The following is a 26354-nucleotide window of genomic DNA, read 5'->3' as shown; positions in this document are numbered from 1 at the left end:
GTGATGACGGACGCTTTTTGCTCGTAGACGGTGCTTCGGCCCAAGATGGTCTATAGCTGGTCCACCATGGTGCCTCTGGTGTCGTTCCTCGCGGCGTTAAGGATTTTGACGGAAGGTGAGTGCGAGCCAACTTTCTCTACGACATTCTCTTTGCTGCACCCGCCATCAGTACCTTGCATATCGTGATCTATCCTAAGACCTTATTCCCAAGCAGTGTATAATAAATGTTACCATGGTAGGCGCCTCTTTGGACAATTTATAAATATTTCCTTTGTACATACACCGGCACGTATAAAGTACACTTGTTGGCACAGTGTACGGGGCAGTTGACAATTCCGCACGACACAACAGACGCGGTTTCGTAGCTGGAGTGGCTGGACTTGTCCAAAACAAAGTTACAGCCCTTACAGGTAAGGTGAACGATTTGTACGACTATATAAATCAGTTCACGGTAACGAACAGACGCGACGTAGGCTTCGTTCGCTCTTTCGAAGGAGACTGAATTAAAGCTTTTCTAAATCACAACACACGATTTAGTGAAAAGTGTCGTCCTCGCCGCACGCTGACATTATCGGCCAGCTTGCCCATGTGGGCTTTGTTGCTAACAAAGCGTGTGATAACTTAAACCTAACTTGTCCGGAAGATGACTGTCGTCACTATAACTAGCTTAAACAGTTGTAAACCGGAGATAATTGTGAGATCAACGCATTTACATGTGCAACGCTGAAGTTTTGGTACTGTATATCAGAACACTAAAACACTGGTTTAATAAAGTTAGCTTCTGTAAATGCGCACTAAACCGTTAAAAAAGTGCGCGTAAATATGAATGCACGCGGAATGGTATACGATAAACAAGTGTTTCGCAACCCGATAACGTGCTAACTACACAATTTTCGGCTAACGAGCTTTCGTCTACCTGCTGAGAGAAATTTGTATGTAAATAACATTACGGCTCTTTCTCTCTCCGCGTGAGACGAAAATGCGGCACAAGAGTTTATTGCTAGAAGAGCACGTTGTTGAAGTTCTGAAATGTGTTTTGATAACTTCGCAAGTGTGAAGAAGCTTCCCACGCAACACGTGCGTACACCTGTGTTTCGGCCCAGGTGCACAGCCCAACGTTGCAGTGGTCTATGAAGTACACAGCGTGCAATAACGTCGGCAGAATGATGAATGAAAAATATAAAAAAACGCCACTCTTCCCATGTGTTCACCCACCATAGATTAAAAATGTGTGAGTTTAATTATTCGCCAATGATTTCACATAAAAAAGAAGTTAAGAGGGCAACTTTGCTTTCATTCATAATGTAAGGATGCTTGCGAAACCATGTGTGTGAATATTCATGTTGACGTAGCTGTCAATAAGAATTGGTAAATCGGCTATGAGCCTTGGATGGCTGTCGTCATCGTCACTGGCAGTTTTAGTGGGTGTGTGAGAATTGTGAGTGTGTATGTTGACGTCGCAGCCAAATTGGATTTCATGCAAGCCATGAGCTTCTTGATTGATTGATTGATTGATTGTAGGGTTTAACGCGCCGACGCAACTCAGGCGATGAGGCGCGCCGTAGTGGAGGGCTCCGGATTAATTTTGACCACCTGGGGATCTTTAACGTGCGCCGAAATCTCGCACACACGGGCGTTTTTGCTTTTCACCTCCATCAGAAAAGCGGCCGCCGCGGCCGGGAATTGAACCCGCGACCTCGTGCTCAGCAGCGCAACGCCTTAGCCACTGAGCCACCGCGGCGGGTGCCATGAGCTTCTACGGCTGCTGTAATCGTCACTGGCCAATCCACATGATTTGGTCTGTTGTGAGGCCTACATTCAGCCATAATTCATATTAGGGGACCTTAACGTTGAGCCTAACAACGGGAAGAACAGCGTCAAACTCATTGTACGTCTAAACTGCGGGTATACCGGTTGACGACGTCAAACCTCAAAGCGCGGCGTTAGGCTTAACGTCGGGTCGTCGCACCCCCCCCCCCCCCCCCCTCCCCAAAGTGGACGTCAGGCGTACCCAGTTCGCAGGCAACGGGCCCGTTAGGCCAGCATGCACCCGGTATCGTTGCCAATGGGAATTTTTATGGCAGATTTCTGGCTCAGCCAGTTAAAATTTAGTTCGCTGGTTCTGGCCACGGGTATCTGGGGATGACGCTTTTTTTTTTCGTCGACGGAGAAAAGTAATTCGGTAGTGATGCTCATGCATTATGATGGTAGTGAAAGAAATAAGGTCTGTCATAAGCTCTGAGGGCCCAAATTAACAATAACAACCGATGTTCCCCTTTAATTCGCCCAGTGAGTTTGCACTGGGACATTTTTCTATCCCGGAATTTGGAGTCAATATATCGGCGCAGACTAAAATGCATCTGAACGCCTTTACGGCATTCTGAAATATTTGCATATCTGGACGAGTCAGACATGCCCGCGCCGTTCTATTGAATTATAATGTTACGACAATAGTGGAACTTATTTAGTAACGACTTGTACCAGCATTTGTTAGTGGTATGCTTTGATTCAACGAATGAAACCTTACGATGAATTAAATCACCCAAGAATGGAGCGATAGCATGGTTAGCGGCAGTGAGCACACGCCATTGGGAAGCTTCGTGAAATTCCATCCATTTAGGTGGCGATGAAATGACTGATCAAAATTAGCTCTTGATCACCTCACAAAACCTCAGCACTTGTGACATGAATGCCGTCAAAATTAGCTTTTTCGTTGTCCATTTGTAACGTCTTACCCGAACACCATATGTTTTCCGGCACCCGCATAATGCGTAATTGTAAAATTTTACCCCAATGCGAGCTTGTTATTTTCACTGTCTGCTTTGTACCCCCATCCCCCCAACACTATTTTTTTGCCGTTGTCTCTATCGTAAACATAACGTTTGCACTACGTCTCAGTAAGTTTTGAAGTTATTCGGTGCCCCGGATTAACAAGTAAGTGTCGAGCGAATAAATGAATGTTGATTACAGCCATACTGTGATTTCGTACTTGTACTCTGAATAGTACAATATCTATATATTTAGAATGGCTATATAGTTATGCTATCATGTTAACAAAATTCTGGCATACACATCATCGCCTTACCTGCTTGTTGGTGGCAGATATTATATCAAAGGGACACATATTGTTTAAAATCATGAAGGAGTGATTATAATGGTTGAGTAAATACGGTGCGTACCTCTAGATTCGTAATTCGCCGTTATACAGAAAGATGGAAGAGCACTTCTGTTATGAACAGGCACATTTGAGTTTACTTAGTTGCAAAAACAGCGCCGCTAGGAAAGGGGAATGACAAGGCTGGCGGGAATAACAAACACGCGAAAACGTAAGAGCAGGAATATTTCCTTTTCCGGCAAATGTCTCTTGGCATGAGAAACTTGTAAACTGATAGAGGGGATAATGTGTAATTAGCAACGAGCCCGCTGCACGGATGGTAAAATTTTATGGAAATCGTGTATTGCCTATATTCTTTACTGGATGCCACTGCGCAATTCGCGCGGGCATGTATGTGTCGAATGGATAGATTTTAAGTACGTGGCATTGAAGAACGGTGCCAACACCCGCCATCTGTCTTATCCACAACCAGGACTCAGCCAAATGAGGTTCATTTGGGAACAGCTACGATTAACAACTTTCCTACCGTGTTCACCCCCCCCCCCTCTCTCTCTCTCTCTCTCTCTCTCTCTCTCTCTCTCTCTCTCTCTCTCTCTCTCTCTCTCTCTCTCTCTCTCTCTCTCTCTCTCTCTCTCTCTCTCTCTCTCTCGTTGTTTTGTCGTTCTGATGCTTCCAATATATGTTCATGTTTTTTTTTCTTTTCTAATTTTATTTATCCTTTTCGCTGACATTAAGTTTCCGTTGCTGACTGAGCGGCAACCTTACGAACGCCTCATTCCTGGACAGTGTTTTTTTCTTCTTAGTTTTTGTAATATTGCTTTGTGCTTTCTGACATCTTTTTCCAGAACCGCGAAAATTGTGCCATTTATTTATCTGATGCCACAATTATCACATCAAATAGTGACCCACAACACGCGAATGAACGCATGCACTGGGACCATACTGGTTGTACAGCGTTGATGTTTTGGCTAGTGTCGTAAGCCTGAATCATTCAGACCAATTAATGACCCAAAATACAAGAAAAAACGCATGCGCTGGGGCCGGACTGGTTGAACAGCGTTAAGATTTTGGCTAGTGTCATAACTATGTGTTCAAATCCCCTTTCTCGCGCTGTAGTCACGCTATAATGCTCACGCAGCTTCCAAAATGAGCCTTTTCGTTTCCCGAGTTAGTGTAAACAACAATCAACCACTACGAAATGCCTTTTTTTTTCAAGTTGATCTCAAAATATGGCTATTCCGTTCCCACAGCTTTCGCTTTTAACGGCTTCATAGTGGCTAGCAACTTTAGCGTTCAGTGTACTACCTGTATAATGCCTGTATGCTAATTGTATACGTTCCTATGCGCTCCAAACCTGATGACCTGTCACAATTCCAGGAGGAGAACCGCACGAAATAACCCCAACTTTACAGGTTGTGGACGTGAATCAGGTCCAAATACTATCATTCATTCATTGATTCATTCATTCATTTTTTTATTCGTTCGTTCGTTCGTTCGTTCGTTCGTTCGTTCGTTCGTTTGCCCTTTCAGCGCGTTCAGGAGTAGGACAGCCTGCGAAGGAAAGAAAGCTCTAGAACAATTACGTTACATCTGAACTTCATTTCAAAGTCTTGAGAGGCAGTGACTCGTTGCGGGTAAGGGTTATTTCCGGCAGTGATGATGTTAACAAGGATGCATATATAAAGAGCCACTATAAGGATTACAGGGAAACTTAAATTTTCGATATTGTGACTGTCTTGCCCTGTATTTCGTGAGCACGCTCCGCAAAGAACAATGAATAGTACATTGAAGAGCACAGCTTCTTATTTTTGGTTTTCTTTCATTCGAAGTTTGTTTTAGTCATACTGTGCTGCTCTTTGTGAACCATGAGGTACCTGCGTTGCTTCTGATATTAGCTGGTGATCAGTGTGCACATCAGCATGCGCTGTCCTGTGTGTTTGCGGTTACGTTGTATCTTATTTCTTTTTACGGTTATTTACTGCATTTGATCCTTGTGCAGAGGCCCATAACAACAAAAACAAATAAACAACTAGACAGAAAGAGAGAGAGAGAGAAATAATGATTTATTGGAGAGTTTAGCTCCAACCCAAACAGGAGCTGGCTACACCAGGCGTTTGAGTATACAAAAGGTACAATACTTGCCCTAAGGAACCACAAGGTTAGATTAAGTACACTGAGACAGCAGAGGCTGAAAGATCGCACGCGCATTCAGTAACTACTTGCTCTGTATAGTACACAAGCACACACACACACACACACATATATATATATATATATATATATATATATATATATATATATATATATATATATATATATATATATATATATATATATATATATATATATATATATATATATATATATATACATGATTCCTTACAGCAGCGGAATATAGTCCAAGAAAGCTATATACATCTACATACAAACGATACAAAATGGCCACGATGCGACACAGATACTCTCGTTAATATATATAACACCCTTGTGTGTTTCCACACCCATTCAGAGGAATTTGCACGCGTTTAATAGTGTTCGCACATCTTCGTCACTTGAAAAAACTTCCTTAAGGCAAGGAAGGCTTTCGTTTGGTTGCGTACATTGTCCCACGGACCAAACAGGGGCCCAACACGAACCCAACAGGCCATTACCTGCGCCTGTCTACGCAGCATGACTCGCAGCCTTTGGTTTCCCGCCCTCAACAGCGTTCAGCGTCAAAGGTTCATCAGGCCATCTTTGGTGATGCCAACAACCTCCTACTCGTCGTCAGCTTTCACAATACCGAGCCTCCACATCGATAAGGGGGTCAAGCTCTCGCACCCCACATCGTCGACAGCTGCAGAGCTTTACGCAGTATACCTTGCAGTAAAATTTATCGCTATACCATGACTTCACGGACAAAATGGGCACTTCTCACAGATTCAAAAGCGGCTCTTCAAGCCCTAAATCCAATTTCGGCTTACACTCATCACAATCTCTTGGCAAGACCCATCTGTGATGTGATGGCAACTGAAATAGGAAAAACTCAGAGAATAACATTTCAGTGGATTCCCGGGCACACTGACATAAGTGGAAGTTCACGAGCTGACCAACTAACAGCAACCGCTCAATCAAATTCCACGTGTAGCGCCGTGCCTTTTACCAGAGGTGATGTGAAAAATTATTTGAAAAAAACTAAGGACACATAACTTTGGAAACCAGGTGACCGATAAATATCGTTCATCGCTGTTATACCAAGTGGACCCGTACCTTGCATACCCGTGTGCGTCTCATCTCGGTCGTTCGGTTGACACATTATTACACCGCCTTCGTCTTGATGTGGCCAACACTATTCCTTTCCCGTATTCAATTTGCTGATGACACCTGCTGTGCTTGTGGACACCAAACTGAAGATGTGCGTCATGTCCTGCTTGAGTGCCCTCTATGTGCAACCGAGCAGAAAAAATTAAGTGACAAGCTTAGCCTGCTATCTCAGACACCCCTATCTTTGCAGAAACAAATAGACAGACATGCAGACAAACAAATAAACAAACAAACGAATGCCGACAGGGGCTTAATTTGTGGTGAGAACCATTCCGCAGGCCTCAGGTATGCATAAAAATCTGAATTTTTATTCGACCTGTTGTATATTCCGTAGCCCCGGCTTTCCTATACTTTGGCTGAAGATCGTAGCCTCCCTCCCCCTCCCACCCCTTCACCTCCACTCTTCTCTAAGAAGTGCCCCTTTCATGGACTGTTGGCTTTGATTGGTTGCATACATAAACTCTTCCGTGTATTCTTTATATACAACAGTGCACGTTTGCTTATAATTGTTGATAAGGGTCACGCATTGCGCGTCCATACCCCGGCGTTGTCTGCACAATAAATGTACATGCCTTGGTCTGAGGCAACGGTGTTGGGTCTTATAGCCCTCATTATAAAGAAGCAAGCTTTCGTTGAGTAGGCACCGATATTATCAGCGTGTTCCTTCTTACCGATTGTGACGGCGAGAGAACTTCAGTTGGTGCTCCACAGTTCTTGATTTTAGCAATGTTGACATTACAGCTGAAAATTCGAAGTATATTTCACGTTCATACCGCCACAATACACGTTGACGCCACTCGCTTTTTCTCAAAAATTCCCTTTATTCGCCAATGACATTAAATAGTTCAAGACTAACTTAGCAGGGCCTAAGGTGCCTGAAGCTTTTAACGCAGCTGAACAATTACACATGCGAACATTCGCACTCAGTCGATACCAATCGATCTTGGCTTAGTTAGATTCACTTGTCTGGTGTTCTGCCGGCAAACGCACACTTGCGCAATATTCCGTAAGAATGCACGGCTCTATTTCGGGTGACGTGTCACACGGAAGGTATTATATGTCACGGTCCAACAACAACCTACAATATATAGCAAAATACGGACTGCTCGCGCCCTGTTCTGAGCGGTCATCTAGATACACTTTAAATTTTTAATTTTTGCCGTATTTCTCATCCATGCAATAGAGTTACAGGCACCCGGCGAACTCGACTACATTGTTTTATCAAGGTGCACGCAGTGGCATCTAAGATTAATCATTTGGATTTAAAAAAATCAATCATAGCCACGTGTTCGATGAGTGAGTGAGTGAGTGAGTGAGTGAGTGAGTGAGTGAGTGAGTGAGTGAGTGAGTGAGTGAGTGAGTGAGTGAGTGAGTGAGTGAGTGAGTGAGTGAGTGAGTGAGTGAGTGAGTGAGTGAGTGAGTGAGTGAGTGAGTGAAAACCAAAGTGTATTTGAGCCGATGGAGGAGCAGGAATGAAGTTTATTTGTCAAGAGTTAGAAGCACGTGGTGAACTCGAGTACATTGCATTACCAAGAAACGCAACGGGGCTCGTAAAGTTAACCGTTAGTAGGAGAAGGCAAACGATTTACTGAGCAAGATAAATTAAGGTGCGTTGCGTCTTCAGTTTAGGAAGCCGCGTGTTTTTGTAGTCCGGGTGGCCCGGTTAATTAGGCGTCGCTGGTCCTCCAGGTGCATTGCGAATTTTCAGAGCTATGGCAGTTGCTTCTGCTGTTGCGGTTGTGGCGTTAGGTAAAGTGGCCGGGGCGAGTATCGTCCCCGTGGAGTTCGTGACTGTTAGGGTGCCACGGGATGTGGGACTGCAGTGAGCAATGTCTATGTATTTAGTCTTCCACACTAACATCGGTTAAGGTAGGTGACCCGAGCTTCATGGCGTCCTTTGTTATACTGGGGGTGAATGTGTCGGAGTACTGTGGTTACTCCGAAGCTACGTAGGGGTGGCGATAGGGGCTGGAGTGTCTCCATTGGTGGAGGAAATGTACTAGCGAGAGCGTGGAGGAGTGCTCGGCTAGCGGATGTCAAGACCAGGCGGCAGAGCTGGTTGACCTGCTTGGCATCCAGGAGTTCAGCAACATAGAGAGAGAAAGATAGAGAAGGGAGAGAGGGGGAAACTTATACGGCAGCTGAAGCGGTCAGCCCCACTAACGGTAGGGCTTTCTACTCCACATGAGGGTGATTACAGTGAGTTGAAAGAGTGAAGAGGAAAAAAATGGAGGGGGGGGGGGGGGGGCAAGATTAAAACATGGCTACATCTATCAAGATACGAATTGCGCTATACAAGATATTAAGTAAATTCTAAATATCGCTACACAAAACATGATGTAACTGAACATGATGGGGAGCTGTACGCATATTTTGGATGTTTATGTTCAGAGGGTTCACTGGGCCTCTTCCTGCCCTGAGTCCGCAAGAAACCTAAACGTAGTTTTTGTTCCCAACAGCGCCTCGCCATGACTGCGCCACGGTCGGAGGAAGTGGAAAAGTTTTAGTGCACTTGCGCGTTGGAGTCACACCGCCATGACATACAGCAAGAGTGTTGTGCTCACCTAACTGAAGTAGCTTTTAAAAGGGCTGTGGGTGGAGGCTGGAAGATCGAGGCCTATTTTATATGCCCGACAAGTTAGTGCCTGTTTTGCGGGCGAGTATCTAGGCCTTTTTCAGAAGCTTGGTGATAATAGCCCCATGAGCAATGAGCTGTGTTGAAGTCCCTTAGACGAATGGTAGTGTTTTGCTCTGACTTTCTACTTGCTTCATGAATAAGGAGATTAATGGTCTCCATGGGGGAGAGCGGCGGACTGTACACTTAGTACGTAGACACTTAGGAGATTTGGGTGTGAAGATATAATTTCAGCGAAGGTGTGGGTGATTTTAGATGCGATGAGGTGTTCTTGCATGGTGATATGCTGCGCTGCTAGAATGGCTGTTCGGTGGCCTGGGCCTTGAGTTTAGGGGGAATAGCCTCAAAACTTGGGTTGCATGGTATCCGCTTCTTGCAGCGCAAACACACCGAGGCGCTGGGGTATGGTATAAAGGCTTATTGCTATAAGGGGACCTGCAGTCCTACTGGTAGATGTGCAGCTAGGAGGGGTCAGGCATCTCCTCTCGGAATAGCAGTAGCCATTGCTACCGACTAATGGTCGCGTGCGTGGGAGCGTTTGGTTTTCTTGTCTTCTGGAGTTTCGGTAGAGAGGGCTGTGAAGAGGGCTGTTTCGAGAGTGATGAGGCGGGTGGTGAGAGCGTCAGTGAGGCACCGAAATGTTTCGGCTGATTGGGTGATTATTTGTCGAGGTCGGTTAGGGCGATGTCGAAACGTTGATTGATGATGGGGGAACTTGTGTCTGAATCTTCCTTATTCCGATGGACGTCAGGGTAACAGAGTGGATGCCAAGAGAGGGGTCTAGAAGAAAGAAAGAAAGAAAGAAAGAAAGAAAGAAAGAAAGAAAGAAAGAAAGAAAGAAAGAAAGAAAGAAAGAAAGAAAGAAAGAAAGAAAGAAAGAAAGAAAGAAAGGAAGGAAGGAAGGAAGGAAGGAAGGAAGGAAGGAAGGAAGGAAGGAAGGAAGGAAGGAAGGAAGGAAGGAAGGAAGGAAGGAAGGAAGGAAGGAAAAGCAGGGAAGCTAACCAGAGAACTGTCCGGTTGGCTACCCCACACATGGGGAAGGGGGTGCCGGAATTGAAAGAGAAAGAAAGGGTGACAAATACACCTTTCGTTTTCCCTGTGAGGTAAATGTACTGGTTGCTGTCATGAGGTTCCACAGAATGGAGAACATATATCAGTTTCCGTCGGGCGAGCACCAGTTCTTTACTGGACGCAGCACTAGTCGATGAGACAAACACTTCATATCCAGAGAGCCTCATCGCGTTAGCTGCGTTCGGCTCGCAAATAACGATGACAGAAAAATTGTTTACGAACACAAGTTGTCTTTAATCTGAAAAACATGGCTTAAATCCTCTTGCATTTAATTGGGGGTTAGTGGCGCGAGGGCCAAAAATTCGATGGAGGAACGAAATAGGAAAATGCGGAGGCAAAGAATAGACTCGCGCAACGGAGGACAGGAGAGGGTGCACCCTCTCCATTGACCTCCACGGAGGGCAATGGGAGATGCCTTCGTCCTGCGGTGGACCGAAATAGGCTGATGATGATTATGTTGATGATGACGACAACGCCGACGCCGACAAGTGCATCAGCAGTCTCGGCTGTGATGTGTTCGAGAGTGGGGTTATCTGGTGTTTGGTAGTGGGAGAGGAGTGGCCTCCGGTGTTGGAGGCTTCGAGTGCTTTAAGGCGAGCCACCACGATTTCCACTTGTAGACGTTTAATGTTCTCGAGGAGTTTGCTTATTCAAGGAAGGAATATTTTGGATATCAAAAATTTGCGGCCAGAACCACGTGTGAATCCAGATACAGGTAAACCTGGATACAACGAAGTTGACAAAAATTCGATATTTTTCGTACATGCAGGTTTTCGTTGCATGCAGGTTTCGAGTTAAGGCACGCGTGAATGAAGCAGAAAAAAAAACTAAAATGCAAAACATCATTTACGGTGAACTCACCCTTGAGTGAAAAAAACCCTTGAGAGATTTACTTCACAGTGAAAAAGGCGTGATTTTCGCGTGCTGCTTTTCCATGACCTTAGTCACTTCACGGCCCTCAAAATAAGTGACCCATATTCACAAACGTTCTGCCTTTCGACACTTTCCGATGCGATGACATGCTTTAGGGACCAAATTTATGCTAAAACAACGCCTTTTCGCGAACTTGACGCTTTTTTCCGCACTCAAAATCGGTGAGAGCGTGCTAGCTGGGATACTGTACTGGGCGGTGACGGCGGTGACGGCGGAGATAGCATTTAAAATTGCGAGCTTGTCTTGAAAAGACACATCTTTTCGTTTCCAGGCAGCAAAACTCAGAACCCACGAACCCGTACCACAGATAGGAGTGGAGACGCGCGACTACATGTGCACGCCGACAGGCAGGCGCAGGCACTACGACACCGCCTTCGCACGTGGAGGGAGAGAAAAAAACTTTATTTTGTACATTCTGGGTTACTGAGGTGTAGTGACGTGGAAACGCGCGGTAGTTTGCGGTGCGGACGAAATTCGCTAAATTAGTGCACACCTCCAGCCGACTTTTTCGGGGGGAAAATGCAAAAAACAATGACTCATTAGCGTAACGAATTCGTTACATCAATGTTAACCGTCGCAACGCCTTCGTTACAAAGGGGTTGCAAAAACTTTGGCTTTAATGGGGATGGAAATGGGGAATTGAAAAACTTCGTTAAATACAGGAATTCGTCACATAGAGCTTCATTACATCCAGGTTTACCTGTATAGACGCTAGTAGTTCTTCAGCGAGCAAGTGGTTTAGTGAAAAAAAAATCGGCCGCGTATCTGCTCCTTTCGTTGCAAATGTCGTCAAAAGACGATAGTCTTTGTAGATATTTGCCAAGGCAATGCCCTCCTTTGCTTTTTCGCTCACCTCTCATTCTGTTTCTGTTCCGTCGCGCTCATCCCAAGGTAAACACACTAAAGGTTTGCTCAAGGTGATTTGAATGTACTGCGTTCCACTGCCACAGGCGGGATTCCTCGATGCCAGCGCTGCAGTAAGGCAGTGACGCGCGTGAATCGAGGCGGCCCGGATTCAAGGTTTATACAACCGCGTTGCCGTGCTCCACGTACGTTCCAAGCAGAACGTGAAACCTAGCTAGTGGAACCTTTCTTTGCTGTTGCCGCGTGATTTCTCATATGCCGCCAGGAGGCGGCGATTTTCTACAGTAGATGTAGAATATCATTTGCTATCGAAAAACCAAGCATCCAGGAATTTTTTAAGTGCGAATGCACTTCTTAAGCGAGCCTGAATCGTCCGCCGCCGTAGTCCACATAGCAACAGCTGCGGGTGCGCGCGCTCCTCGTCTTCCTCCTCGTCTTCCCTATCACACTAAGAAAAAAAGGAGTCCCTGTGACCCTCTTTGGGGGGTATTTACTTGCCACAGATTTGACTCTTCACCGACCCCCTTTCGCAGAGTCACGCTACTCTTATTGAAAGGGGGTCACACGGACCCCGTCGCAGTAGTCACAGTAGAATATGGGTGACTACCTCCTTAGAGTCAGCACTGACTGCCACGAAAGAAAAAAGAGAGTCACGGGACCCCTGCCTGATGATCATCGCGACCCTGTAACAAGAGTTGTGAGGACGCCCCTTTTTAAAGAGTCCCGTGATGCTTATAGCGACAGAGTCGTGGAAGTGTATGGGTGACCTTCCCAGAGATGGTCAGTAATACTGCTGGTGGAATCATTGCAGTATACGTGCAAGTGCAATTTTAGCCCACATGCATGCAGCTTCATGAGCAGTTTCATACAAGTATAGCAAAGCAAACCAAAAGTATTTGAAAATTATTTTATTAAAGACGAAAGTGATACACATTTGAATGAAAAGCCAGCTTAGGGTATAACAGCTGTTTTAAATTACAAAATAACCAGCAAATAGCCTAAAAATACAGATACACTAAGCATGTTTTACTGCTTGCTATGGCTTGTCACAACGCAGGTTTGCTAGACTAACAGGCATGATATTAAATCACAAAAACGAGTTTTGTGTTAATCAGCTTTGCATACCTGCTGGTGCAAGGTTAAACTGGTGTGGAAATAAATTGCAATAATTTTTAAAGGCTTCTTTCCTTGTTGCTGTTTTTCTAAGGCAGACTTCTTACACAAGTCCATGAAGTCAATCCAGAAATCTTCACAAGCCGTGCACAAGCGTTGCAAGGTGTCCTCGGGTCCTGGCGTCTCGGACCAGGCCTTGTCTCGGACCTGCCAGAAATATCAATGAAAAGAAATTGAACGATAAGACAAAATCAAAATGAAATTGTAGCCAGCACAGTAAAATCATCAACAACAGGCTAACTGCCCAGTGCCTGACAAAAAAGAGGGCGAGGAGCACACCTCTTGCCATTACATTTCCTTGCTTCGCCATTTGGCTTTTGTTATGAAATGTTTTGTATGAGGGAACATATGTATAATGTATGAAGTTACATATGGACACCCCAGAAATGCAAAGGCTTCAAAAATTATTGCATCCATAAAGAGGATCTGAAAGCTCCAGGGAGGGAGACTAAGAATTTATTAGTGCAAAAGGCTGCTACTCCCCCCTTTTGATGGTATGAAAATATCTACGTAAAGCTTAAAGGCAGCACGAGTAACAAAGCAGTAAGTGAACTGAGACACCTGCTGCACAAAGGGCATGCTCCACACTGCAAAACACTGGAGGGGTACAAAGTCTAACTCAAACTGTTCAGTAAAAAGCATGGGGCAAGTTGGTACATAGTTCTTAAAAAGTCGAGTCCATAGCACATGACAAAGAAGATGATAGGACAAGCACTTGCTTGCAACTAAGTTTATTGAGTGCATCGTCTAAAATAACACCCTTTAATAGTGGGCCGCACAATGGTAACAAAGGAATCATAGCGAAGTTTCTAAATATTCAAGCTCATTGCAATACAGGTTCACTGTGCTCCTGTTTTTTATGTAATAAATATCTAAAAGCTCCCAAATCAGTGCTTTAGCTTCTTTGCAGAAGTCAAACTTGGCCCAAGAAAGGCTTGTACTTGCATGATTCGCAATGAGTGGGTACATGCAAAACGCCAAGGGACAAATTGGATACATCGACTTTCCAGATGGGAACGACACATCATAGATTCCCCCCATTCCCTGGGCAAAAACCGCTGGGTGTGCTGCTTGTTGCGCTTTTCTTTTGCTTTTAGGCTTGATAGCAATTTGCCTGAACCTTCTATCTACGCTTCACTGATTAACTTTGACGCTTTTTTAAAGTTATTTAATACGCTGACTATATTTTCTACTCTGCATGCAATGTCTGCATCCCGTTTCGTTTTTTCCTTCAACAGTTTTTAGCTTAAGTGAAAGCATGAAGCACGAAATAATGCTTACAGTTGTAGTTATCTAGATCACACTTATTACTGATGGAAAAGAAACCTAAGTTGTCAGTACAAAGGGCACCACTGCCTTGTTACGTGCCTCGGTTTCTTCATGTTTTTAGTGGCCACAAGAAAAAATTTTAAACCACTTGTCTATTTGAATTATTGTCAACGCGTTTAGTTTCCGTACCCTGATTTTTTAACTTCTCATATAATTAAATCTGGCACAAAACTTGTTCCAAAGTTTCTAATTCCCTGGATGGGCTTTTCTGCACGAGTTGTGAGCGATGCAGTAAAGCTGACACACAGCCTTGATGGGACATGCCACAATAATTAGTTTCCCTATCCCAATTTATTGACTTTGGATGTCCAACTTTTTGTTCTAGAACTTTTCATGCACTAGAGGGGCTTCTCTGCACAAATTCAGAGTAATGCAGTAAAGCTGACACCAGCGTTGATTTCAACTCTTTTGTACCGCAGAAGATTGACCAGTTTTTAGGGCTCTAAGAAAACATTTCTTTTTGCTAAATGTGTTGGTTAGGCACATAGTGCAGTGGCAAAAATGCGGATGATTCAACGCCCTTGCTAGCACCAGTTGTTTAATGTTTGCATAAATAATGATCGCAAAAAAAAAACCCAAATCAAAATTTTGTCACCGTAAAGAAAAATGAAAAAAAAAAAAGTTGTGTATAACAAACCACCAATAGTGGAAAAAATTAAGAATACGCATTTTGAAGGTTTACATTAAAAAATTACCCCGCATTTCCCCGAGGGGGAGAATGTGAAAGTGCGAATGCACGGTTGTCGGCCTGCTTGCGGCGCTTGCGCTCGGCCCCCGCAGCCCACCGCCTCGCCGCCTTCTCTTCCATCTCTTCCATCGGGTTTGTAGTATCACGTGTACACCACGCAGTTATCAAGCCGCTATAACGCCGCTGAGTCGCCAACGCACGCCGCTGACGACGTAGTTTGAATGCGTTAAAGATATAAGGCGCGTCTAACACTGATATCACCGTCGCGTCCGTAGCTTGGTCGGTAGAGCGTCGCGCTGCGGCCGCAAAGTCCTTGGATCGAAACCTGGCGCCGGATGCTGTTTCTTTTTCAAATATAGAGGAGCACTGCGGACGCCAACGCCGCCGCCGGCGGTGGATGGTTTGGGGTCGCTTATAAAGTGTATTCACACTTAAAAATCCTGTCCAAGAAAAAATTCACTAGTGCAAATTAATTTGTCCCCGTGGTGCCCACGTGGTGCTTGCACGCATGGTGCCCGCGTCTCGTGGTGAAGACGAACATTCATTCCAAAATACACAATTTTGGATGCTTCTCTGAAATGGTTTGATATTATTAGGGGCCCAACTTAGTCCCCACGTGATGTAAAAACATCTTATTAAGGACTACAGCAAGCACCAGATTCACGGCAAGCAAGAGATGCCAAAAAATCCACTTGGAATTTAAAACCAATCTCAGTGGTGCATTTTTGTTGACATTCTGATCATCAATTATCTACCAGAACTTCCACTTGCGGTTTATTGTCATCTTCTGACTCGCTATGGTAGCCCTGCTTGCAGGAATAACTTGCGATGCACTAGAATTCTGCCCAGCAAGCTTTCGCACGGCGAAAAGAGTGCTGCCTAACATTTTCAAAAAGGCACCATATCAAACCTTTTGGAGACTGCCAGAATAGACAGTCGCAGTAAGAAGCAACACTAGACCTCCAAAAATAGCCTCGTACTAACAAAACTGGCCAGTGAACAGCTGGCAGTGTTCAAGGCTGATTGGAAATCTCTACTTGTCTGAGCTGATATCCGATGACTTGGTGTTATTTTTTGAGTTTCAGCTGGAGCTGTTATCACAAAAGTAGGGCATGAGTGAAGCGATATCACAAAAGGCGTTCTTTTTTCGAGGAATAGTACAGGGCGACGGGGGTGCTATGGCAAATCGGCTTGAAGTTGGGTAACTGCGTAGTAGCACGAAATATTAGGTTTGCAACACACAAACAGAATGAAAACTGCTCGATTCCCGGCCGCGGCGGCCGCTTTTCTGATGGAGACGAAAAGCAAAAACGCCCGTGTGTACGAGATTTCAGCGCACGTTAAAGATCTCCAGGTGGTCAAAATTAATCCGGAGCCCTCCACTACGGCGCGCCTCATCGCCTGCGTTGCGTCGTCGCGTTAAACCCTACAATTAATCAATCAGAATGAAAACTGCTGGAAAGTGGTTGAAAATGCCAGGTCCACTTGATACACATGCGGGGAACTTTCAGAAATAAGCTTTCACAAAATAAAACGACCCTTTCTTCGAACCAAAGCTCAGTAGTGGAAAGCTGGTGTCATTTCCAGGTAATTATCATCTGTCACTGCCATCGGATTGCAAAACTGGCAAAATGATTTGGTATTTGGCTTGCTGGAAGACTTTTGGTCAAGAAAATTCCATGGTAATGCAGCATGACCACGAGTCGCATGCTTTTTTATCAAGCGCAGCAGCAACGCTCCCTTCTGAGAAAACATACACACCTCACCTTGCAAAAAACTGCCGAAAATCTCAAGGTTGCCTAAACGTGTAGTGTCTAGACTAACCACCGGGGTACATGAGAAACAACTACAACATCACAAAATCGGCAATATAAAGCACCGATCACCAATCATCAATGCTGTATATTCCTGATATCCATGTTGTCATTTCTCTTGCAACTAACGCATCCCACTGGTTAGTCTAGGCACTGCAGTTTTAGAATCAGTTCTAATTTTCCTGCTCTGGCTACACTGAAATTTCTGACGGTGTTTTTGAGGGTTGAGCAGCATGTGTTGTTTCGATAGGTGCCATGGCTGCTGCGCTATACAAAAAAGGATGTCACTTGTGGTTACGCTGCATTACCATTAGATTTTTTGATCAAATGGCTCACAGCAGTATCAAATGATGTCGTCAGCTTTGCAATCCGACTGCGTTTAAAGGTGAGAACTACCAGAAAATGACACCAGGTATGCACTAGTGAGCTTTGGTTTAGAGGACGGGTAGCTTTTTTTCAGTCAAAGTATTCGTGGATGTCTCCGCATGTCTGACAAGTGCACTTAGCATTTTCAGCCCTTTTCCTGTCATTTGTTTCATTTCTGCATTGCGCAATTTATATTTGGCACTACTAGACAGAGAACTTCAACCCGATTTGCCTTAATGCCTTCGTTGCCCACTACTTTTCCTAAAAAAAAAGCATGCCGTTTGTGATTTCACTTCACCCATGCCTTACTTGTGCAATAAGAGTTCCAGTTGAAAGTCAATTGATAACCTCAAGTCATCGGACATCAGTTAAGGCAAGGAGAGAGAGCTTAAAATTGGCTTCAGTTTTGATTCTGTACGAGGATACTTTCGGAGGTCTAGAGTTGCTCCTCAGCAGAACTACATATTCTGACAGAGTCTGCCACAAGTTTGGTATTGTTTGTTTTCTAAAATGTTAGGTAGAGGTGCAATGCGGGAGGCTCATAGAGCTGAACGCCTTTTTCATTTGTCACGCAACAGTTACTCGGGGATAGCTAGCTGGGCACTGTTCCAGTGCATCGCACCTCATTCCTGAAAGCAGGGTTAGAAAAGTGAGCCAGAAGATTATAACAACCAGCAAGTGAAAGCTTCAACAGGTGCATGATAGTAAACTGACAGTGAACGAGTTTTGTTTTCAGCCCCAAGCAGTTTTTGTCCTATCCCGAATTTTTACCTTACCAGTAATGCGATGTCAACCATTGACAAGATGTTTCTACATCATGTGGGGACAAATTAGTGCCTCTAATAATGCCAAACCACCCGATTTTTTTCAGTAAACTATCCGAAATTGCATATTTTGAAACAGAGGTAGGGCTTCACTGCAGAACGAGGGCACCACACATGGTAACATGTTTTTCATATCTGACAAATTGTACTGGGCAACTAAACTTTTTTCCAAGATGTGTTTTTTATGTTTGGCAAAAATTATACTCCAAACTTTTTAAACTATTTGCGAACTGATATACACAACTTATCCATATTTGCAACGTTTGGCCAAAAACTGATTTTGTTAATTTGCGAATCTACTCTTGTTGGAAAGGGCATCGAATAATCTGCATTTTGAGCTGATGCAGAATGTGCCTAATCAATATGTTTACACAAAAATGTTTTATTAGACCCCAAAAATTGGTAGACTTTCTGCGATAAAAAGAAAGTTACCGCCCTGTCTGCGTGCCATATTCCGAAGTCTATTCTTAGCAGATATCAGCGCCAACGCCAGAAGTAGTGTACTTAGCGAGCATCGCAATGCATACGGCAGCTTCTGGATTTTCGGGCCGTCTCGAGCGTCTTGATGTTTGGGACAGGTTTTAGTAGTAGGAAGCATCTCTTCGTTCACAGAAAAAGAAGTACCTTTAAACTCTAGCTTTAATCAGCTGTCATGAGACAAATTCAACCAAGCTATTTTTCTTAGAAAACTGTTACTAAAGACAACTGTTTTTCTAGTGGCGCATTTTATTCATGACTACGTTGGCTGAAGTTGTTGAAATTGCCACTGTGCGAGAGCTTTTTATGAGTTGAATATGGGAGCTTTAACCTAATTGCTTGTAATATTAGCATGACTAGGCCGATCTGGAAGACCATTTCGTGAGAAACGAGCGTTATCACTGCCAAAATAGCTTAAAAATACAAAACCCACCCACACATCAAGATATTCATTGATGCCAGGGTCCGTATGGGAAATTTAGGAGGTGTGTCACAGTGTCACAGTGGTGGCGTGGTTATCAGACCAGGTAGTTGTTTTGAAGGTTGGTAGCTAGTAGCTCACAATATGCCTTTTTTGTCTGCTTCTTCGGGTTTTTTTTTTTTGAAGATTAGTCGGAGCGAGATTATAGAGAAATCATTGATTTTTGAAGACTGGGAACGATTCCAAGAAATTTAAGCAATTTCGCTGACACAACCGTTTTTCTAAAAGTTCTAAAACCACACAAAGAAGCAACACTCAGTTTTTCCAAAGCTCCTGCGAAGTGATTTCATTAAAAGTAATTACTGCTGTACTTACCAGTGCTTCTCTGAAGGCTTCGACACCACTTTCATTCAGCAAAACAGGCCGCAGGACAGTGTATCCACCCCTCTTGCATCTAATGATAAAAAAAATAGATATCACTGACATGGAAATTAATAAGATGTGGGGGACCAACAAAAGAGTATAGAGTAGGCCATAAGGAAAAATATCCACAGGGCTCCAGCTTAACAAATGCAATGTGGTAATTGCTACGTTCCTCATATTTTCACGGTGTATTAACAATTGCTTTATTATCAGGGTCTCTACTTCCGCACTACTTTCATTTAGCAGTATTAGAAGTGGAACTGGATTACAAGTTTGTGAAAAATGCGGAATTGCTGTAAACACACAGATGACAACGTCAGCACTGTTTCTGCAGCAAGCAAGCAATAACACATGCAGTAAAGGGTCCATAAAGACTGAATACAGCTTTGTTTAGTTTGAAAGAACTAGCTTTTCAGTACTCACTCGGCTCCCTTCCAAGCCGGAAATACATTAGTCAGAAATACGCAAGCAACACAGAATATTTTCAAATTTCGCACTGAGGCTTTGGCATGAGAGACGCAATATGGGCTAGCACTAAAAAATGTCGACAGACAAGAGTCTTCTGCCGGCCCTGCTACATTAGAGTGGCGCTTCTCCACCACGTCCTCTTAGGTGTTTTCCTAGCATTTTCTGGGCATGTGTTCGCTTCTAAACTTCACTTCACATCAGACTACTGCCCTGGTCAATGAAGGGAGGAAAACTGCTTCTTCCTGTATTGTGGCCCACAAAAATGATTAAACATATCAGATGTGCAATATACATAGCAAAAGTTGTCGCAAGTGAAGACAGAAGCCGCACCGCACATAGTGAACTCCGTCTGGAACAACTTCTATCTAGCCTGATAATTTTACTTAGATTTTGTTTCGACGGTAGGCCATATTTGGCCCCTCGCACCAATTTGAGCCCTCCGGGAAGGCGTTGTTGCACTGTTCCCTTCAAGTTTCCATTCTTCTATTGCTCCCTTTGTCAATTTCTGCTCTTAAGGCTGACCAGCCCTCCTTTTCTTCTGTCCCCTATTTTACCCTCTCCCAGTCTCCTTTGCCTTTGTGCTATCGAGAATAACTGGTTTGCATGTTTTCATTTATGTTGGTTACATTGCTCACAAAACCGGAGGGTGGAAAAAAAACTTTTCCGAACTAGTGTTTGGTGTGCTCGGCATTATTTTAGTGTAATGTTGCCTTGAGGAAGCTTTGTCCACTGATCAAATCTGTCTGAATATTCAAATCCTCGTTAGGGTTTCTACAGCTGTTGTATGAAGGTTTCGACGTATTCATAGTATTTCAGGATTCCTTCACCTGCTTTTCTCAACGGAATTGACGGTGGCCAATTTTTGGGCCAGAACGTTTCGCGCGGAATGACCCATTAGTATTATGAAGCTTTGGTTTTTTTATGTGAAACCTTTGGTGCGTAAACGAAAAGAACAAAACTGACACAACCTCTCTGGGAATAAAAAAGAAGTGACACCAAGGTTCAATTTTTAACAATTTTCACAGCATTTTAACATCCAAAGATGCCTTCGTGCAATAACAGTAGCCAACCGTTATTTGGAATTAATTTGAAATCAACAATATTTATGCGATCTCTAGGAGAGCAAATGGTGGTTATGAGCTGAACTGAAAGAACTAAGATAGAGACAAGTGTAATACAAACCTCCAAAAAGGCAAAGTACCCCGTGAGCATGAACATCCACAGGACTTGAGGATTAAGAGCAGCCATACCTGATAGAGCCAAAGGTGAAGGCAAAAAGTAAGGGCAGGAGCAGTTGCAACAAATGACAATTTTACACAGACGTCAACCGCACAAGCAATTCGAAGTCTCAAGGGCCAGTCCAAAGCAGGCACAAGCAAATTTTATATCCCCTGAAACCTACTACAAACCCGCATAACCTCACACAGCCATGTCGATGAAAATCTGCAGCCCTGCAAGATTTTACCTGCTGTTATGACATGTTTCAAATGCTGGGTCTTTCCATGCCAAACAGCCAAGTGTATGGTGCTTGACACTCTAACCGTTCGGGAAAAATTAATTGTTGATGCGAAGGTTCTCTTGGCCTTGCAGGAGTGTGACACGTTCACACGGAACTCGGGAGAAAGGGAACAGAATGAGTTACAATGGCGAACGGTGAAAGGGAAACTTAGCACCAAACAAGGACACAAGGGTCAACGTGCAGCCCCCGAAATCCAGTTCAAGCGAAGACAAAAACGGAAATGCTCTCACCAACACGAAAAGCCCCATTCAGCGATGTGTGCCGCGGGTCATCGTTGGTCCAGGTTGCAGCAGAGCATTGGCCCCCGAATGCATGTACTGCTCGGACAAAGCAGCACAGGCAGCACCACGCCCTGCGTGGCAGGTGTGGTGATCCATCCTGGGCCGTGGCCACCAACCGCGGCCAGGTGTAGAACCGAGCCCGGTTGACTGCAAGCCAACTTGCTCGTCTGGAACCTCTGGTACACAGAATCCGCAGGCCCATCTCCAGTCCTGGTTAGCTCACCAGCTTCAGAGTCCTCTGGTTCCGCGATCGGCCTCCACCCGAACCTTGTTCCTTGCTTGAGCACCTCCTCCTTAATTAATGTAGACAAGCTGATGTGTTTATGGCTCTGTAATACAGTACATACAAAATATAACGAGAGGGAAGATGAAGACTTGGTTGCTGGCTAGTTGAAAGACTGCGCAAAAGATGAGGGTGACAGGAAGAGCGCTGAAGCATGTCTACTTGTGCAACACTGGTCTGCACGCTGGAGTAATGCCCAAGTGACAACATGTCTGGCAGACAATAATGATGCAAACAGGCGACTCACTAAATACAGAAAGTACACTCTGAGTGTGTGATCAGGACATGTAATATTTTGCACAGCTTTATGTCGCGCTAATTGGTGTAAGCTTTTGAAGGAAAGTTGCTCTTGTTACGATCACAGAGGCGGGCACAAAAAAACGTCCGCTTTCACGAGAAGATGGCGCCGTCTACTCGTGAAATTGTACGTAGTTTTCTTGTGTCCGTCTATGTGATCATAAAAAGCACAACCTACCTTCAAAAGAATATTTAGCATGCTCCAGGCTTCTTTTGATGCCTATATTAAAGGATTCATTTTGCATTGGGGCCTATTTTCTTTACCTGCAAATATCGCGCGAACGTGACAATACATGCCAATATGCCATTCATAACGGCTTTTCCCCATAAAAAGGACACTAAACGGTCCCAACAAGTTTGCCTATACGGGCAGACCAGTGTTAAAAAATGACGCTGCACCAAAGGGTTCAAAACGATTTAGCCCCCCATGTACTGTTTTTTTTGTAGTTCGGTTTGTTATTTCCCGAAACGCGAAAGAAGACAACTACAGAATAAAAAGGGAACACTTGACACACTTTTGAATAGCCTGCCATTGCAAACTAGCGCCGTGTATTACAGAATTGTACCGCTCCGCCCAACAGTCAAATGGTTCTCTGCGACCGACGGTGCAAAAAGCAGCCGTTAGACAGCGAACACAACAGTAGCGCTAGAGACAAGCTTGACGTGGGCTAATGGACGAGGGCAAAAGGAGGGTGTGCTGAAGAATACGGACGGCATGAACAAGTTAGAACAGGCGCCTCGTAGGCGCTGTAAAATACCCCTCCTCCCCACACACACACCCCGAGACTTAATTCCCTGCGAGGCCACATGTCCGCCTTTCACCTCCAATTTCCACGTATATGAATTCTGTGCCCCTGTGAACTCTACGTGAACTCAAAGACGGGCTTCGTCATTAGTTCGTGAAGCTTGGCAACGTCAGGCGTTGTGGAACTGCCGTACTCGCTCGCTGGCGCGCGGCCCGAACTCTCTCTCCGTGTCCTGCATTTGCATACTATTTTCTCCCCCTTGCACATTGCAAATTCTCATCTGTTTAACTACATTTCCTGCGTCCTCACCTCTTGCCAACTTTTTTTCCCGACAACGCCGCCAGCACACGGTCAACGCGTACGCTGTAGGGGCGCGTTGGCGAGCGAGTACGGCCACAGAACAGGGAGTACGGCAGTTTCACGACGCATATCGCGGCCCGCAGACCGCGAGCAGCCGCGAGGAAGGACAGTCGCGGCGGCGGCAGCCGGTCTCGCGAGCGCGATAGCTTCGAACAGTATCAAATAGGGAGGAGGGGGCGAAGGAGAGATTTCACAGTACTTACGAGGCGCCAGGCAGCAAGCAAACAAGCACAGCATATGCAACTTTTTCGGCATGTGTCCGGAAAGCTAACCGAGACAACTATTTCACTTGGTATTATTAGCAGGGACAGTACTCACGTGAAAAAACACGATGACACAGACTTTGTTCCGGCTTCGCATTCAACCGTAGCACGCCGTCGACTTGCCGAACTGAAGAACTCTAGTAGACGATTTCAGGCGGTGCGCAATGAATTCCGCACAGCAAATTTCATACCGGTGTCACGCCGTTTCCATCCCGCAGCAGTTTTGATACGCGAATTCGACAAAAATGCGTCAACTAGCCCCGCTGCCTTCGCGCCACTCACTGGCTTACTCTACTTGGCTCGCAGTGGATTCTATTGATTCGCGTTGTCTGAAATATTTGCATTTGTATTCTTGTTATTGAATTTTAAAGCAAACGCTAGACAAAAGAAATCTGTTTCTGGCAGGAACTTTTTATATATGTACGTTTTACATAATTTACAGAAGTTTTTATAAAACGAACGCAAATCAGTCACGTGACTACTTGGCGGCTTTTTTAAACGCACTAAAAGAGGCGACGCTCGCACACAGGTTCAAATATATAATAATTGTGGGCAACATGCATTAATCATTTAAATAAAAAGATTGTCGCAATATGAAGTAGTTTCTATTGAATAAAAGCAACTACAAGTAAGGATTTGAATGATTAACACTTGCATTCTGCTTTTTGGTCGGGAAGCTTGGTGTAAGTTTACACGACATCTGAACACAGAGCTCTGTACGCGCGCAAGTGCGATGCCTTACATCGATATGTACTTAATGTACAAAATTACTAGTGGCACGTGAAGCAGTGAACATACTGCTTAATTGGTAAAACACGAATGAAAATAACATCTGCAGTAAAGTAGGCTTTGTTGCACGACAACGAAGCTTTGCAAGAAAGCAGGAACGCAACATCGTGCATAGAGAGGCTGAATTGTAGAGCGGCAGAATTGTGGCGCAAAAGCTAGTTACGAACACGCCACACGTCCTGATATTCTCCCGCCTATTTTGTAGGGTTCCTGAGAAGGCCATTTAGTTGCGTAGCAATATATATTACGAAGTATAGTTTTATTCGTGTTCTTATTCGCAGAGCGTTATCCGGTGCACAGTTGCCAATGTTTTTAACGTAAAAAATAGACAACCCATTTAAATCATATACAGAAGCAATGTCAATCATACTTTCTGCTTATTTCATCAACATTGAACAGCATTGCAGTAAAGACTTTAATTCGTATATATTAAGTATATTGTGTTATTGTTACATGTGGTTTCTATGCAATGTTAAAATATTTGCTAGTCTTTGCGCACTTTAGCATTTTCATTCGCCCATAGTTACCGACAATTGTAAGGACAAAATAATTTGGCTACCACAGGTATGGTATGTATTGTAGATGATTGCTTTCTGATACGACAATTCAAAAAAATTGTTAAAGGGAACCTCTCTATGCCCACTCATGGCGCTTTTCCGCCTGTCCGCACTGCAGGAAAGCCAGCTTTATCAAATGGGAGGGCTTATGGTGGTGATGATGATGATAAACTCAGCGCAGGAAAGCCAACTTTAAACAATGGGAGGGCAAATTGTGGTGTCGTTGATAAAACGCGAAGTAGGAAAGCCAACTTTACAAATTTGGAGGGCACATATTGAAAAAGAATAATAAGAAGACGAAGAGGAGCAGGATGAAAAAGGCGAAGCTTTCTCCGATACACTCCTATCCGCCAAAGTCCAAATCAATGACAACACTGAGCTAACCGAAGCAGCATATTCAGATGACCCAATTACACACTAAAAATCATAATCACCACATTAGCTTAGCTCAGCACTTTGCATTGTGGACTTTGCGTTTGTATCGTAGAAAGCTTGGCGTTTCAAACTTGTGTGTTCCATAAACAGCGTTAGATTTTTTATGCTTTACAGTCCTATAGAATCAAATTTTGTACCGTTTGCGCAGAAGCGGACAAAGTCGCGGGACACACACCTGTGTGCCCTTACTTTTCATGTTTGTGTATCTGCGCCACTAAATCTTGCAATACGGTAGCAACAAGCCTAAGTATCACTGTGGAAATTCAATCAGTCAATAAATATATGCTAAAAATGCTGTTGACCCGTGACTACCATTGCAAAGTGCAAGGGTCCCGTGACCCCTCCCTGTTTTAAAGAGGGTCGTGGAGCGTAAAAGAGAGTCTTAGTAGAGTCTAAGAGAGTCATTGCAGCTACGACTCCCTTTGGACTCTCTTTTTTTTTTAGAGTGTAGCAACGGGGGGAGATGGGCGCGCGCTACTCTCCTCCTCCTCTCTCCGCTCAGTGACTGCGGGTGTTGGGCGCCTCCTTATGGCACATACCCACGTGAGGGATTGACCAGGAATCGGGCGTGAGAAGGGCTAATGCACCCGCTTAAAGGAGTACTGACACGAAATTTCAAAGCTGAGATAACGCCACGCACGCCACGCACTCCCTGTCGTGCGTACCCCTCGACTCGCCCACCACCATCAACGGCGGTTTCATCGACCTGGCCTTTGCGAGAAACTGCCAAGTCCGCACCGTCCTCCAGGACCCTTTGACGGTCCATTTCACGGACCACAAAGCGATCCTTCTAGCAATCAAGTACAACGACAACACAAATAGGTGTCTGTGAATAAATGCATCTTTCTTTTAAGTGCGAATGCAACCGTGCATTCGCACTTACACACTCTCCCCCTCGGGAAAGTGCGAGAGAATTTTTT

General features: G+C 44.5%; 1 long non-coding RNA gene across 4 annotated transcripts; it reads right to left on the bottom strand.

The window, feature by feature from the left end:
- Positions 1-12814: 12814 nt before the first annotated feature.
- LOC144163201 (uncharacterized) lies at positions 12815-25872 on the bottom strand. 4 transcript variants are annotated; one of them, XR_013320861.1, is made up of 4 exons: positions 23709-25872; positions 21087-22033; positions 19389-19467; positions 12815-13241 (listed from the first exon to the last, which is right to left on the bottom strand). It is a non-coding gene; the product is annotated as an uncharacterized LOC144163201 (long non-coding RNA). The 4 variants fall into 4 exon arrangements; XR_013320862.1 differs by having other exon boundaries at positions 21087-21997; XR_013320860.1 differs by having other exon boundaries at positions 21087-21154; positions 21654-25857.
- Positions 25873-26354: the final 482 nt, after the last annotated feature.

This window comes from Haemaphysalis longicornis, unplaced genomic scaffold (assembly GCF_048455015.1).
Source record: "Haemaphysalis longicornis isolate Haplotype H1 unplaced genomic scaffold, Haemaphysalis longicornis Haplotype H1 scaffold_12, whole genome shotgun sequence".
Taxonomy (NCBI): domain Eukaryota; kingdom Metazoa; phylum Arthropoda; class Arachnida; order Ixodida; family Ixodidae; genus Haemaphysalis; species Haemaphysalis longicornis.
Note: the sequence above shows the minus strand (reverse complement) of the source record. Positions and strands in the feature narration are given on the sequence as shown.